The 13,546-nt window shown below is 45.8% G+C and overlaps 1 long non-coding RNA gene and 1 pseudogene across 3 annotated transcripts in view; both read left to right on the forward strand.

Moving 5' to 3' along the window:
- Window positions 1-13,033, forward strand: part of LOC311593464 — a 45,481-nt gene extending 32,448 nt beyond the window's left edge. For both annotated transcript variants that reach the window (XR_014777718.1, XR_014777719.1), the window contains exons 3-4: window positions 4,250-4,344; window positions 12,830-13,033. This is a non-coding gene — a long non-coding RNA (uncharacterized lncRNA). The remainder of the gene's footprint in view (window positions 1-4,249; window positions 4,345-12,829) is intronic.
- Window positions 7,852-8,542, forward strand: LOC311596886 (survival motor neuron protein-like; annotated as a pseudogene). Its single transcript has one exon. The product of its transcript is annotated as a survival motor neuron protein-like (transcript).
- Window positions 13,034-13,546: the final 513 nt, after the last annotated feature.

Genomic DNA, 13,546 nt, shown 5'->3' on the forward strand with positions numbered 1-13,546 from the left:
ATCTTTGTTGTTAGATTTCACTCTGTGTGAGCATCAAGCCCCAATTCTCATCGAGCTCACCAATTCCCCATCCTCCTGACCAGGTTGTTACAGTAAAAGCTAATATGAGTTTTTTAGGGGGCTTCTAGGAAGTACCATGAAGTTCTGTAAAGCTCCATCGTGATTGAAAGGGGTGCTCATAGTAGTTATGTAGCATTTCCTGGTGTTCATCTTTAAAATTTTTTATTTTTATTTATGTGTGTGTGTATATGTATGCCTGTGTGTGTGCATGTAGGCTCAGAAGAAACCATTGAATCCCCTGGAGCTGGAGTATCCTTCCTCCCTCCCTCCCTCCCTCCCTCCCTCTCTTCTTTTCTTCTTTGAGACAAGGTCTCACTAAGTTCCTGGCTCTCCTGCCTTCCTATATTAAGCAGCTGGCCTCCAACTCACAGATCCACCTACCTTCACCTCCACTGTATTTCTTATAAAGTCAGCAGGGTTCCATGTGTTCTTCCACGTAGCTCACTGCTTTTCACGAGTAGTAATAACACAGATAGAGCATTTTCTCATCTTGGGATATTTGTTTTCTTAGTTTACCTGCATTTTCATTCTTTAAATTTTTTTTCAATTTATTGATCCCACTGTCTTTTGATGATTTTATGCACAGTGCATTCTGTTTACTTTTGTCCCACCCTCCACTCATGCTATTCATCCTCCTCCCTTCCCCATATTTAAGCTTTTTAATTTTGTTTTCGTCCACAGATTTAACCAGGATGGTCTGTACGGCCATGGGTATAACCTGGTGGGCCCAGTGTCTGGCTCACTGAAGGCAATGGTGGTCCCTACCCAGAATCCATCAGTTGTCAACAGTTCAGCCCGGGGGGGGGGGGAGGGGGGGGTAAAGCCCCACGAACCTCTCTTCAAGCCATGATTGTCTGTTGACAACAAGCCCAGTTTTGTGCATGAATTTTTGTTGTTGTTGTGGTTTTTGGTTTTTCGAGACAGGGTTTCTGTGTGTAGCCTTCGCTGTGCTGGATTTGCTCTGTAGAGCAGGCTGGCCTCGAACTCACACACATCTGCCTGCCTCTGCCTCCTGGAGTGCTGGGATTACAGGCGTGCACCACACAGCAGAGACAAGAGACAACTTGGGCCAACGGGCAGGTTCAGGGAATGGGCAGAAAATGCTGAGACAAGTATGATTAGGTATCAAGGGTGGAGGGCAAGAGGCTTGGTTTTCTGTCTCAGGTGGACACGTCCTCACAAATCGGTGCAGAGGACTAAGAGTCCATCCAGTGGCTCTGGAGAACGTGTAATCGAGATGGATCAGAGGAGCCCAACTGAAGCCTCCGAGCTCACAGAAGCACAAGCTAATGGGATGTACAAAATGGTACCAGCACCCATTTCGAAAGCCCTGCTAGTAGGATGTCCGCTGTGCTCTGTCTGACACCTGGGGTTGTTACTGTTGGGCATTTTACTTTATTCTACCGTTTCCTCTTAGAGATGTGGGCTATATGTGTCACCCGAATTCTTATTGTAATGGGCGTAGAGGCTAATATCAGTTGTTCACTTGAGAAGATTTAGAAGCACCTAGGAGACCAGCCTCTGGCCATGGCTGTGAGAGATCTTTCTCTCTGCCGTCCTCTCTTTTTCTCTCTCTTGGAAAATAGTACCTGGTGGCCCTTAAAAAAAAAAAAAAAAAAAAAAAGAACACCTTATTTCTTTCCTTTGCTAAGTGGTGCAGGACCACATTCCCTAGGAAGAATGTTCAGCCCTAAATGTAGTCTTGTTTAACGAGGGATGGGTCTTGCTAAATACTGCTACATTTTAGATTCCCCTCCCTGTCCCCAGTGCCACGATAGTGGTGAGGCTTCAGGAAGAACAGTAGCGATTTTCATTCTGCTCTACTATTTCCGAGGCAAACCTGGAGCAAGTTGCTGATATTTGAATGAATTCACATGAGCTTGACATGGGGATGATGTCAGGAAGATGTGGGTCTTGCTCTTTGTTTGGATGTTTCTTTCTGTGTATTGGACGGGGAGGAGGCAAACGTTTCTACTGGTGGGAGACTCTCTTCCCTGGGGAGATGTAAATGACCTCCCCATAAGGTCTGAGTGACAAGACAAGGTATGAGTCCACCAGAGTTCCACCCTGAGGAACCAGCGAGATCATTGAGCTTATAGAACGTGGGTGACAGGTTACCAGTAGGAGTGTGGGCGAATCCCAGAGCGGCTGCATTGGGACAACTTCACCAAGCATGGATGATGGCTTACTCACAGTAACCGATGACCTCTCTTCTTTAGCCTTCCACGGCATTTAAGCTCTAGGGGCTAGACTCTGAGAGGGAATGCTCCTCTCTGTCCACTCTAGGATTTTGACAGGTCACAGGGTCTGATGGTCTTGCAGCCTTGGCTGTCCTGGACTCACTTTGTAGGCCAGGCTGGTCTCGAACTCACAGCAATCCGCCTGCCTCTGCCTCCTCTGATGGTCTTTTGCAAGGAGGTACAGCTGCTCTGATGAAGAAGGCAGCTGCTTTGCTTGGAGAATGGTGTTCTACAGCACTGTATTGAAGAGGAAAGATTTAGCCATGTAAGAAAAGCTTAAGGTTGGGTTGTGGGGGAGAGACAGCCTGTGTTGTTTAGTTTTTGTCAATTTGATAAAAACTAGAGTCACCTGGAAAGAAGGAACCTCAAGAAGAGGCCTCCCATTGTGTGTAGTGACACATGCCTTTAATCCTAGCACTTGGGGGCAGGCAGAGGCATGAGGACCTCTGTGAGTTCAAGGCCAGCTTGGTCTACATAGTGAGTTCTAGGAGAGCCAAAGCTATAGTGAGACCCTATCTCAACAAAACAAAACAACAACAGCAACAACAAACCCAAAAAAACTCCTAAGAAACAAAAAGCACAACAAAAAGAGGATGCCTCCATTAGACCGACCTGTAGGCAAGTCTGTGTGGTATTTTCTTGATTGCTGTAGAAGGATCCAGCACACTGTGAGTGGTCCTGGGGTGTATAAAGAAGCAAGATGAGAGATCCACAGGAGCAAGTCTGTAAGTAGTGTTTCTCCGTGGTCTCTACTTCTGTTTGTGACTCAACAGACTTCCCGCCCTGACTCCCCTCAGTGATGGATTTTATAAACTGTGAGCTGAGATGAACGCTTACCTTTCCAAGCTGCTTTTGGTCATGTTTATCAAGTAAGAGAAAGCAAAGTAGTGGGGCTTCTGTTTGGGGCTTTACTGATTTTCTCATCAATGGGTAACTGTTTGGCCTGGCTAGTACGAAAAACACTATGAAAATGCAGTGATACTGATGGATGTGCAAGTATCTCTGTGTTCTGCTAACACAGGTTCCTTTAGGAATCTACCCAGGAGTGATAGAGATGGGTCGTGTGTTAGTTCAAGATGGAACTATCTTCTTTTGTCGGGCGTTTTGTCACAGTAACGAGAGTGGTTTGGTAGCTCAAGGGCCATACTTTCCACACACCAATCGGCCCCCTGAAGCTGCGCGCTGTGGGGGAAATTAGGAAGTCAACTTTCATCACAGAAAAAGAAGAGTTGGACAAAGCAGGTGGTAGCCTAGATCAGGATCAAACTTTTCAACACAGTAGAGGATCTGCCTTGTAAGGATGTGCTCTGTGGTGCTTTGCATCGGTGTGGCCCCATAGACTCCTGTGTTTGAATGCTTGGCCCTTAGGGAGTGGCACTATTAGGAGGTGCGTGGCCTTGTTGGAGTATGAAGTGTGTCACTGTGGGGGTGGACTTGAGGTCTCCTATGTTTAAGCTATACTCAGTGTGGCACACAGTCCCCTTCTGCTGCCTGTGGATCAAGATGTAGAACTCTCAGCTCCTTCTCTAGCGCCATGTCTGCCTGTGTGCCACTATGCTTTCTGCCATAATGATAATGAACCAAAGTTCTGAAGCTGTAAACCAGCCCCAATACATGTTTTCCTTTATAAGAGCTGCCTTGGTCATGGTGTCTCTTCACAGCAATAAAATCCCAAGCTAAGCTCTCAAAAGCCTATTCCAGGGATGGGACCCAGAGCCTCACATACAGTTTATGGCAGGCAAGTGCTTTACTTACTGAGCTTTATTTTTAGCTAAAGATCTTCTCCTTTTTTTTTTTTTTACCTCCTCTTTCTTCTTCCCTTTCTCCTTATTTTTCATCTCTCCTTCCACCTTCCTTTATTTCCAGTAGGGTTCTGCTGGAAAGATAGAAGTCTGAGGCCAGACTATGAGCAACAATTTCACCTTCCTCCTCTTATGTCTTTTTGACAGTGCTGGATCCAAAGCCTTGGACATGCTAAGCAAGTGTACTATTGAGTTACATCTGAGGCCTTCAAGACCTGGTTGTTGAAGGTGGAAGTTCAGAGGTAAGGGTGTGAGGGATGGCTCACCAGTGCTGCTGCTGCACACACTGCCTGGGTGTCTGTTAGGTGGTTACTTGTTTACATGGTGTTCTACTTATACCATTCCTAGCCTTTTAAATGTGTGTGCATGCATGTGGATGCGTGTGCATGCATGACTGAGCATGGGTATGTTGGTGCATGCTCATGTGTGTGCAAGACAGAGGATAGCCTCGGATGTAATTCCTTCAGTGTGCACCCTGGTTTTTTGAGACAGGGTCTCACTTTCACTTGGAATTCAACTGATTTCATTATGCTGGCTGGCCAGCAAGCTGCAGTACAGGCTTGTTTCTGCTTCTCCAGTGCCAAGGCCATACACACGTACCATCATGCCTTCCCTTTTTATATATGTTTTGGAGATTGAGGTCAGGTCCTCATGCTTTTCTTATGCATGTGTGGCAATCAAGCGTGTTAGAAACTGAACCATCTTCCCAGACTTCCCAGATTTTGATTGGTCTATTTATCGTATCTAGTATCTTTCTCTAAAAAAAGTTTTTCTTGTGTGTGGTTTTGTAGAGCACAGCTGGTTTTAATATTTTTTTTATTATTTTAAATTGTATGTATGTATGTATGTATGCTTGTATGTATGTATGTGTATGCTTGTATGTATGTATGTGTATGCTTGTATGTATGTATGTGTGTATGTATGTATGCTTGTATGTATGTATGTGTATGCTTGTATGTATGTATGTATGTATGCTTGTATGTATGTATGTATGTATGTATGTATGTATGTATGTATATATGTATGTGTACATGAGCACTAGATGTCAGAGTCTCCTGGAACTAGAGTTTCAGGCAGTTGTAAGCCTCCTGGCATAGGTATTAGGAAGGGAACTCAGGTCATCTGCAAGAGCAGTACACATTCTTAAACATTAAGCTGTTTGTTCAAACTGATGTCACTTAGTGCAGCATCTCTCACAGGAGTTATTTGAACACCTGAGGGACCTTAGGCAGTGCCCTTGAGAGAATGACTCAGGGTGAGAGTGGCATGTGCTATTCAGCTGTTCTTTTAGGTTGGCTCAGATTGGAGGCCAAGATACTGATAGGGATACCTTAAAGTCATACCAGTTCAGGCCAGCTCCATGAATTTGTGTCTACAGTGTCCTCAGGTACTCCATTAACATGCTGGAGCTGGCTTACGCTAGCCCAGGAGAGCTGACTAGTCAAGTTCAGCACTGGACATGGTGTTGTACATGTACCTTTAATCTCAGCGCCCAGGAATCAGAGACAAGCTGATATCCCCGAGTTCTAGGCCAGCTTGGTCTGCATAAAGAGTTTGAGGCCAGATAGAATTTGTAAGGCAATAGTTATGCTTGGTCATTATTAAAAGTTAAGTGACATAGCCAGATGAGAGCTCGAGATTATTCTGGGATGGCTCCAGTGAGACCCCAGGTGATGGTTAATAAAATCATTAATGTGACAGGATCTAGGATCACCTTGGAAACAAACATCTTGACACACCTGTAAGGAGTTTCTAGCTAGGGTTAGCTGAGGTGCATAGACTCACTCTGACTTTGGGTAGCATAATCCCTGGTCTTCCTGACTCTGTTTCCTGACTGTAGATGGACTGTGACTAGCTGCCTCACGTTCCTGCTGCCATGACTTCTCTATCATGATGGGATGTATCATCAAACTGTGAGCCAGAATAAACCCGAGCTTCCTTAAACTGTTAGCAGTTACCTCATCACAGCAACTAGCCTACCTGTCTCAAAGGAAAAAAAAAAAACAGCTAGAGTGTTTGCTAGTATGTCCAAGGCCCTGAATTGTGTGTGTTTACGAGCATGTGTATGTGTGAAAATACATATTATGAATAAAGAAAAAATAAATCACATGATACAAACTTTAATTATACATACTACATTTAAAAAGATAATAAATATTCAAGCCACACCCATTTCTAATTATTTTAACATTAGGTTGCTCTGAGGTTATTACATCAACTGTAACTCTATGGCAGAAGTATTTTTCATGCTAGTGAGTGAGTGTGTGTGTGTGTGTGTGTGTGTGTGTGTGTGTGTGTGTGTGTGGCCAGAGTTCAATCTTGGGTAATATTTCCCAGGTGCCATCGTCTCTACTTTTTAGGACAGGGTCTCTCACTGTCCTGAAACTCACCCTTTCAGCTAGCCTTTCTGGTCAATGAGCCCCAGGGATCTTCCTAGCTCTGCTTCTCCGGAGCTGGTAATACACCATGCCAGGCTTTTGTTTGGATCTTTGGCTCTGACGCAGTCCCTCATGCTTACATGGTAAGTGCTTTACAAGCTAAGCTACCCCCTCAGCATCCAGGTCTCTTTATTCATTTCCTTTTGTATTTCTGTGACCAAATATGTAACAGAAACAGCAACATGGAGGAATTGTCTATTTGGAAGGTCAAGGTTTCAGAGGATTCAGTGCATGGTTCCTTGGTCCGTGGGCCTGGGCACAACAGAGGAGGGATGCTCCCTTCCTAGCTGATCAGGGAGCAGAGGAGGAGAATATCAGCCCTTACTTCCTTACTGGGAGCATCCTTACTTCCTCCTTTGGTTGCATCCAGGCCCCCAGCACATGGGATGGTGGTACCCACATTCATCTTTCTCCCTTAACTCCAGAGACATCGTCAGATACAAGTCTCCCCAGCCTCCCTGGGGAATCCAAGTGCTTTCAATAACAGCGAAGGGTAAATATCGACACATAGAATCTCACATGGCTAAGTGGGTGTAAATGGATATATTTATACCACAGAAACTGGCAAGCATGCAGAATGGGGAGTCTTCTACTTAGAAGACAAACATGGGGTCACTGGACCCCTTCATTTGTTCTTTCCAGTGTGCACCAATTACCTCTCCTTTATCTGCTTTTCACCAAGAAAAAAAAGTTGTGGCTTTCCCTCTCCAGTCTCAAAAGCCCACTTGTAAAATATTCTTAGCCCACCACTGTGTAGCAGCCTTTCAAAGTGGGTGAAAGGGTATGACTTTCTGTAACCACTGTATAAAACACACACACACACACACACACACACACACACACAGACACACACACACTCAGGGACATGGCCTTGAAGTCACATGATTTCTAGACATGCTGTCTAGATTATCGACTTTCTTTGTTTTTGTGACAAAATTCCTGATAAGAGCAATTTAAGAGCCTGGTGACGGGCAGTGACAGCGCAGTCTTGGGACAGGAATATACGGTGCTGTTGTGCCCTGGCACAGGCCCGAGTAATGGGTCCAAAATCTGCAATAATTCAACATTGATAAAGGATTATGATAAAAATGTAGCTTCCTAGGCCTGTCGTGGTGATGCATACCTTTAATCCCAGCACTCTGGAGGCAGAGGTAGGTGGACTTTTGTGAGGTTAGAGGCCAGCCTGGTCTACAAAGCAAGTCCAAGACAGCCAGGGATATATTACACAGAGAATCCCTGTCTCAAAAACCCAAAACAAAAGGAAAGCAAGCTGTGGCTTTCTTTAAGGGTTCTCTAAAGAATGGTGCATTTATGAAACCAGATAACCCAAAAGGCACAGCTACAAGAAAACCTGCTGAGAAGACTAAAAACCCAAAGAGGAATGCTGCAACTTCCTAGAAGATAGTAGAAAGTTGATGATAAATGTTCTTCCGTTTGGTCAGAAGGCGGCTGTGTTTACCCACTTACCACTACTTCAGTTGACTTTAAGAGGGAAACCTGTGTTGTGGTTTATACTGGATATGGAAACAGAGCAGAGCAAAATCTGTCTGATCTACTTTCCACAGCCTGTGTAGTAGCTATGAACACAGAACTGAGCACTCAGGAGAATGAAGATGAAAGTCAGGCTTCCTCTAGGTCTCCTGGAAGTAAACCACATTTGTACAAAGCTGCTCTGCACAACTCACTTCTCCTTCCAGCACTCCCAATGCCAGGGTTGGGATTGGGACCAGGAAAGCCAAGTTGAAGGTTCAGTGGCTCACCACCGGGACCACCTCCATGCCAGCTTCTTGCCGTGTTGGATGCCTGTATTCTATTTGGGACCACCTATAAATCCCCCACTACCTCCTGTATCTCCAGATTGTTCTGATGACACTGATGCTCTGGGAAGTATGTTAATCTCGCAGTACAGGAGTGGCTGTCATACTGGCTATTTATGGGTTTCAGACAAAAAAAAAAAAAAAAAAAAAAAAAAAAAAAAGGAAAGTGCTCACATGTAAATTAAGAAGTTCAACTCCCTCACAACAACTTCGTATGTTGGTGTCCCTTGTTGATATGAATAGAAGTCTCTTTGTGGACACTTGCTTGAGTGGCTCATTATCAGCCGTTTCCTCTTCTGGGTTTCTGTACCTAAATTACCAGAGAAGCACAATCAGTTTGAGGGACCATATGGTGGAAATGTGGGTGCATGGACATCACAATTCCAAAATTGTGATTGAGCACAGTTGTAGAATTATAACCTTCTCAGTATGTCAAGATTTTTATGGATGCCTTTAAAGAGAAATAGAAATCCTTCTTTTGCAAAAGAAAAACATGCAAGTTAAGGGAGGAAGGGCTTGCTTTGACTTACAGTTTGAGGGTTTACAGTCCACTGTGCAGCAGGAGCATGAAGTAGCTGCTCATGTGTGCCTGCAGTCAGAACACAGACACGCACTGGTGTTCAGCTCACTTTCTCTACTCCCCCCCCAGTTTAAAAAACCATTTTATTGATTCTTTGTGAGTTTCACATCATGCACCCCAGTGCTGCTCATCTCCCCATCCTCTCATATCCACCCTTTGCTCTTGCAAATTCTCCCCCAAATAACACACACACACACACACACACACACACACACAACCAAACCAAACCAAACCAAACCTCAAACAAAGCACAGAAAAACATTTCACTGTGGAAGCTGTAGCACATCACAGTATGTTCCTTTGTCCATACATCTTCTTGCAAATGTCCATTGCAATGAGTCATTGGTCTTGTTAGAATGTCTATGACTTTCATGACAGCATCAGTATTGGATCCTTGCTAGGCCTCCTCCCAGCTATTCTGTTGTTGCCTTGTGTCTTGCAGATCCTGCAGCTTTGGATCAGCAGGACTGGCCTTTTCATGAACCAACCAACAGATGAGATAGATTTGGGGGTGGGTCAGCTCAGAGCTGGCCAGCCTGCTGGCTCTCCCTTATCTGCACCACCAGGGTGAGCTCTCTAGCTCTGTTTCACCTAGGCTATCCAATGCTGCTGTTGTGATCTGCAGGAGGCAGGGGCAGCTCTCCTGATCTCCTGTCCTCAGGGATGGCTAACCCGCACCCAGGCTCCAGCGTTAACTCCACTGTGCTGCCCAGTCAAAGCATGGGGCCCATTTTTCCAAGTGCTACAGCCTGTCAGGGGCTAGGCCAGCTCTCTTTGCTCTGAGACCCTTGGGACTAGATCGCCCACACTCCCTCTACTAGGGCCAACTCTACTGTGCTGCCCAGGCGAAGTGCAGGGCCTGAGTGCTGCAGCTGACAAGTGACAGAGCCAGTTCACCCACTCTTATGATCCCAAGCCAGCTCTCCTTACTGCTAAAGGTGACGAGGGGTGAGGAGGTGGGCTAGGACGTCACCCCCACACCCCATGCCATGTCACAGCGGATGAGTGGTAGGGCTGGCTCTCCTGTGCTCTCACCCTCAGGGCTGGCTCAGCTCCCGCTCCCCTCCCCACCTCCATCCAGCGACAGGCCCACTGTGTTGCTTTGGCGAGGTTCAGGGCCCGCTCTAGTGAGTGCTAGGCACAGCCAATGGACATCCACGTGGTCCATGGCGGCCACCCTGACTGGAGACATCCCTATGTTTTCTAGGGGCAATATGAACTGTGGTCATCGACACTGACCCCTACCACTCCTTAGCCAGGGACCCAAACATGGCTCTCAGCGGCAGCTTAGCTTTGGACCGCACCATGGATCCAGATGGTGGGTGTGGCCACTCACAACAGGTTACTGCTCCTCTCCACTCTCGACTCTCCCAGATCTATCTGTCTTCATAATGTCCAAGCAGCTTCATTTCCCCCCTTTCCTATCTGTTCAGCACACACTTGCTCATTGTGTTGGCTCCCGCTGCAGGCTGGCCACATGGCTGGTGAGCCCCTGGGTGATGTTATCTGTCCGACATCCTTTGTCTGAGCTGAGTGCGCTGTGATGCAGGTTGCCCGTGCCTGCCTGTATTGGTGCGGGAGGGTAGGTCTGTGGGTGGCAAGGCAGTCCAGCCCGCAGGTCTCTTTCTTCCTCCTCCCTCACTGTACTGTTTGATAGTAGGTGGGACTCTGTGTCTTTGGCCTGCCTGTGCCCTGGGGCGGAGGGCAGTCTGTGGATATCTTTCTCTCCCTGTACCTCATGGCATGGCAGAACACAGGTCTCTGTCTCCCTCCTCCTGCACTCACTGCACTGCCTGGATTTGATTTGATTTGATTTCTATGTGTCTGAGGTATAAAACAGCTTTGGTCACCAAGCCAGGGATCAAGCTGGGATGAACAAAGGATTGCATCTGCTCTGCCCTTAACTGATATAAGAGCATCACCCCATTGCTGAGGGGTGGTGGTGGTGGTGGTGGTGATGGTGGTGGATGGCGGGTGGTGGTATTGGGGAGGGGGAGGGGAGGACACACGGCAACTCGTGAGACACATATACAGACAGGCATGTGCCCCCCTTTCTCCTTTTTGTTAAGTCCAGGACCCCAGCTTACTGAACGCTGCCACCTACACTGACAATGGGTGGTTCCCATTTTAGTTAACCCAGTCTCAAATCTCCATTTCAGACATGCTCAGAGATGTGTTTCCGCTGTGATTCTAAGTCCCCGCTGTGCTGACAGGACTGACTGACTTCCCCACATCTGAGGTTTGGGGGCTGCTGTGTCCTTGCTGTACGGAGTCTTCTCTTAAACTGGTGCTGTTTGTTTTCCCACCCCAGGAAATGATCCACACAGGGCATGGAGCGATGGCTCAGCAGTTTAGCATGCTCTTGTGGTGGATCTGAGCTGGGATCCCAGAGTCACACAGGGTGGCTCACCTCTTCTGGTCCTGGCAGGCACCTGTAGTTACATCATCAAGCACAATCAAAAGTAAAATATCCTTAGAAGCTGATATCGCTGGCTGTGTGGTCCGTGATGAGGGCTTAGCTAAAGCTGTGACAGTAGTAATGGAAAAGGGAGATTTGGAAAGCAATTCAGAAGCACGACAGATGTGACTTAGATGACAGGTTAGCTGTGGGAGGTGAAGAATTGAAGATTAACATTAATTTCATCATTTTAATTGTAGATTTTTACACATATGATAATGAGACTGGTAGGAAGAGATCCATCACTCCAACTTAATGCTCATTAGCATTCTTCCGTGTTTGCCTCATCTGCTTCATTGAAGCATTTAGAGTAAATTACAATCATTGTGACATTTCAACCCTAAATAATTAAGCACACATCTCCAACAGATTATCTAATGTAGTGAACACATGTTCATTGCAACATCTTCAAAATTATCACCAAAATAATTTACTAACATTCAATATTGGATCAGACAAAGACTATTCGCTGTTCATGTTTCATTGGTTTTTTTTTTTTTTTTTTTTTTTTTTTTTTTTTTTGTGTGTGTGTGTGTGTAGATACTTGCATGCCATGGCATATGAAGAGGTCAGAGACAGTTCTGGGGACCTGGCTCTCTTCTTCTACTGTCCATTCTGGGGACTGCTCACAGGTTGTGATATTGTTGCAGTTTGTAACCCCTGAGCTATCCTGTTAGTCCCTCCACTGTATTTTTGAAACGGGGACTTCCTTGTGTCTGGAATGTTTTTATAGACTAGCTTGCCAGCAAGTACCAGAGAATTCTCCTGTCCCTATCCCCCCCCCCCCCCCCCCCCCCGCACTGGAGTTGCACACGTGTGCCACTGTGCCTAGATTTTTGATGTGAGTTTGGGGCAATCAAACACAGTCCCTCATATTTGTGTGATGTACATTGACTAATTTATTGTAGCTCATTGTTCCGGGTTTCTACTATAAAGGCCAGGGAGCAATATTTTTTTAAGGGTTTGAGGTCAATATGCAAAATTAAAGAAGGTTTTAGACTTTTTTTCTAGGGTCTGTGTGTGTGGTCAAAATCTCATTGTGTACCCCTGACTTTTCTGGAACTTGCTATGTAGAACAAAAAAAGCCTTGAACTCATAAAACTCACCTGCCTCTGCCTCCTGAGTGCTGACTCCACAGGTGCTTGGATTAAAAAAATATAACATATATTTTATGACTATATTAATTAAGACGTGTTCAGTTTAATATTATATGTGCATATTCAATAATGTATATGTTTTGCACATATATATTATATGTAAAAATCCAAAAATCACTCAGCTTATGGGCTATACAAGAGCAGCAAGGTGTTTGGTCTTGATTCCCTAAGTCTTAGTTTTCTTGACGAAACAGGATCTTTACTTGTTTTTGCCTATATTATTCTTTGTCTGCCTCCACTCCAACTGGTGTGTGTTCTTTATCATTCTCCTCTTCAGAAATCCTCAGCAGAAATCTTCTCTGGGAACCTGACTTGAAAGACCCCCGAAGGGAGACCCTCACTCAAGCCTCGGGATGGCGCGCACCCAAAGAGACACAAACGACCGTCTTGCTGTAAACACATGAGGCAGTTTATTGCCAGAGCTCCGGGTCGACATGTATCTCATGCAGGAGACAGAGGGGTCAATCCAGAAGCCCAGGGGTTAGGGGTTTATATGGCCAAGGGTCGGTGGGGGTGGGGGGAGTGGGAAGTTTTGATGCGGCCACACATGATTGGTTGTTTCAAACATTTGAACATCAGCAAATTGTGTAGGCAGATCTGGGGTAAGCTCAGACTTAATCACATGGGAACAGTCCTTGGTTCCTGTTTTTCTTGGAACCCGAGGGTAGATGTTTATCTGAGCTAACGACACATCTGGTTAAACTCAAACCTGGAACATTGTGTGCGGGCCTCAAGGGGGGTTTAAGCAGACACCATAAGATTGGATGAGGGGTCTTGGCTCAATCCTCACTCGACCATATCCGGTACCTGTTTCTCTCAGGAATTTGTCCTTGTGTATTCTCCCTATCTTTTATGGCCAGCTGGTCCCTAGAACACTCAATAGGCCTTTGTCTCTTAGCTCCGCATTCTTTGTGACTTATCATCTGGGACCTTGGGCTAGCATACCTGTCGACCTGCACTTATGAGTTAGAGAGCTCTGCTGTTCTGGTTGCTT

This window comes from Acomys minous (assembly GCF_964271855.1).
Source record: "Acomys minous genome assembly, chromosome: 1".
Taxonomy (NCBI): domain Eukaryota; kingdom Metazoa; phylum Chordata; class Mammalia; order Rodentia; family Muridae; genus Acomys; species Acomys minous.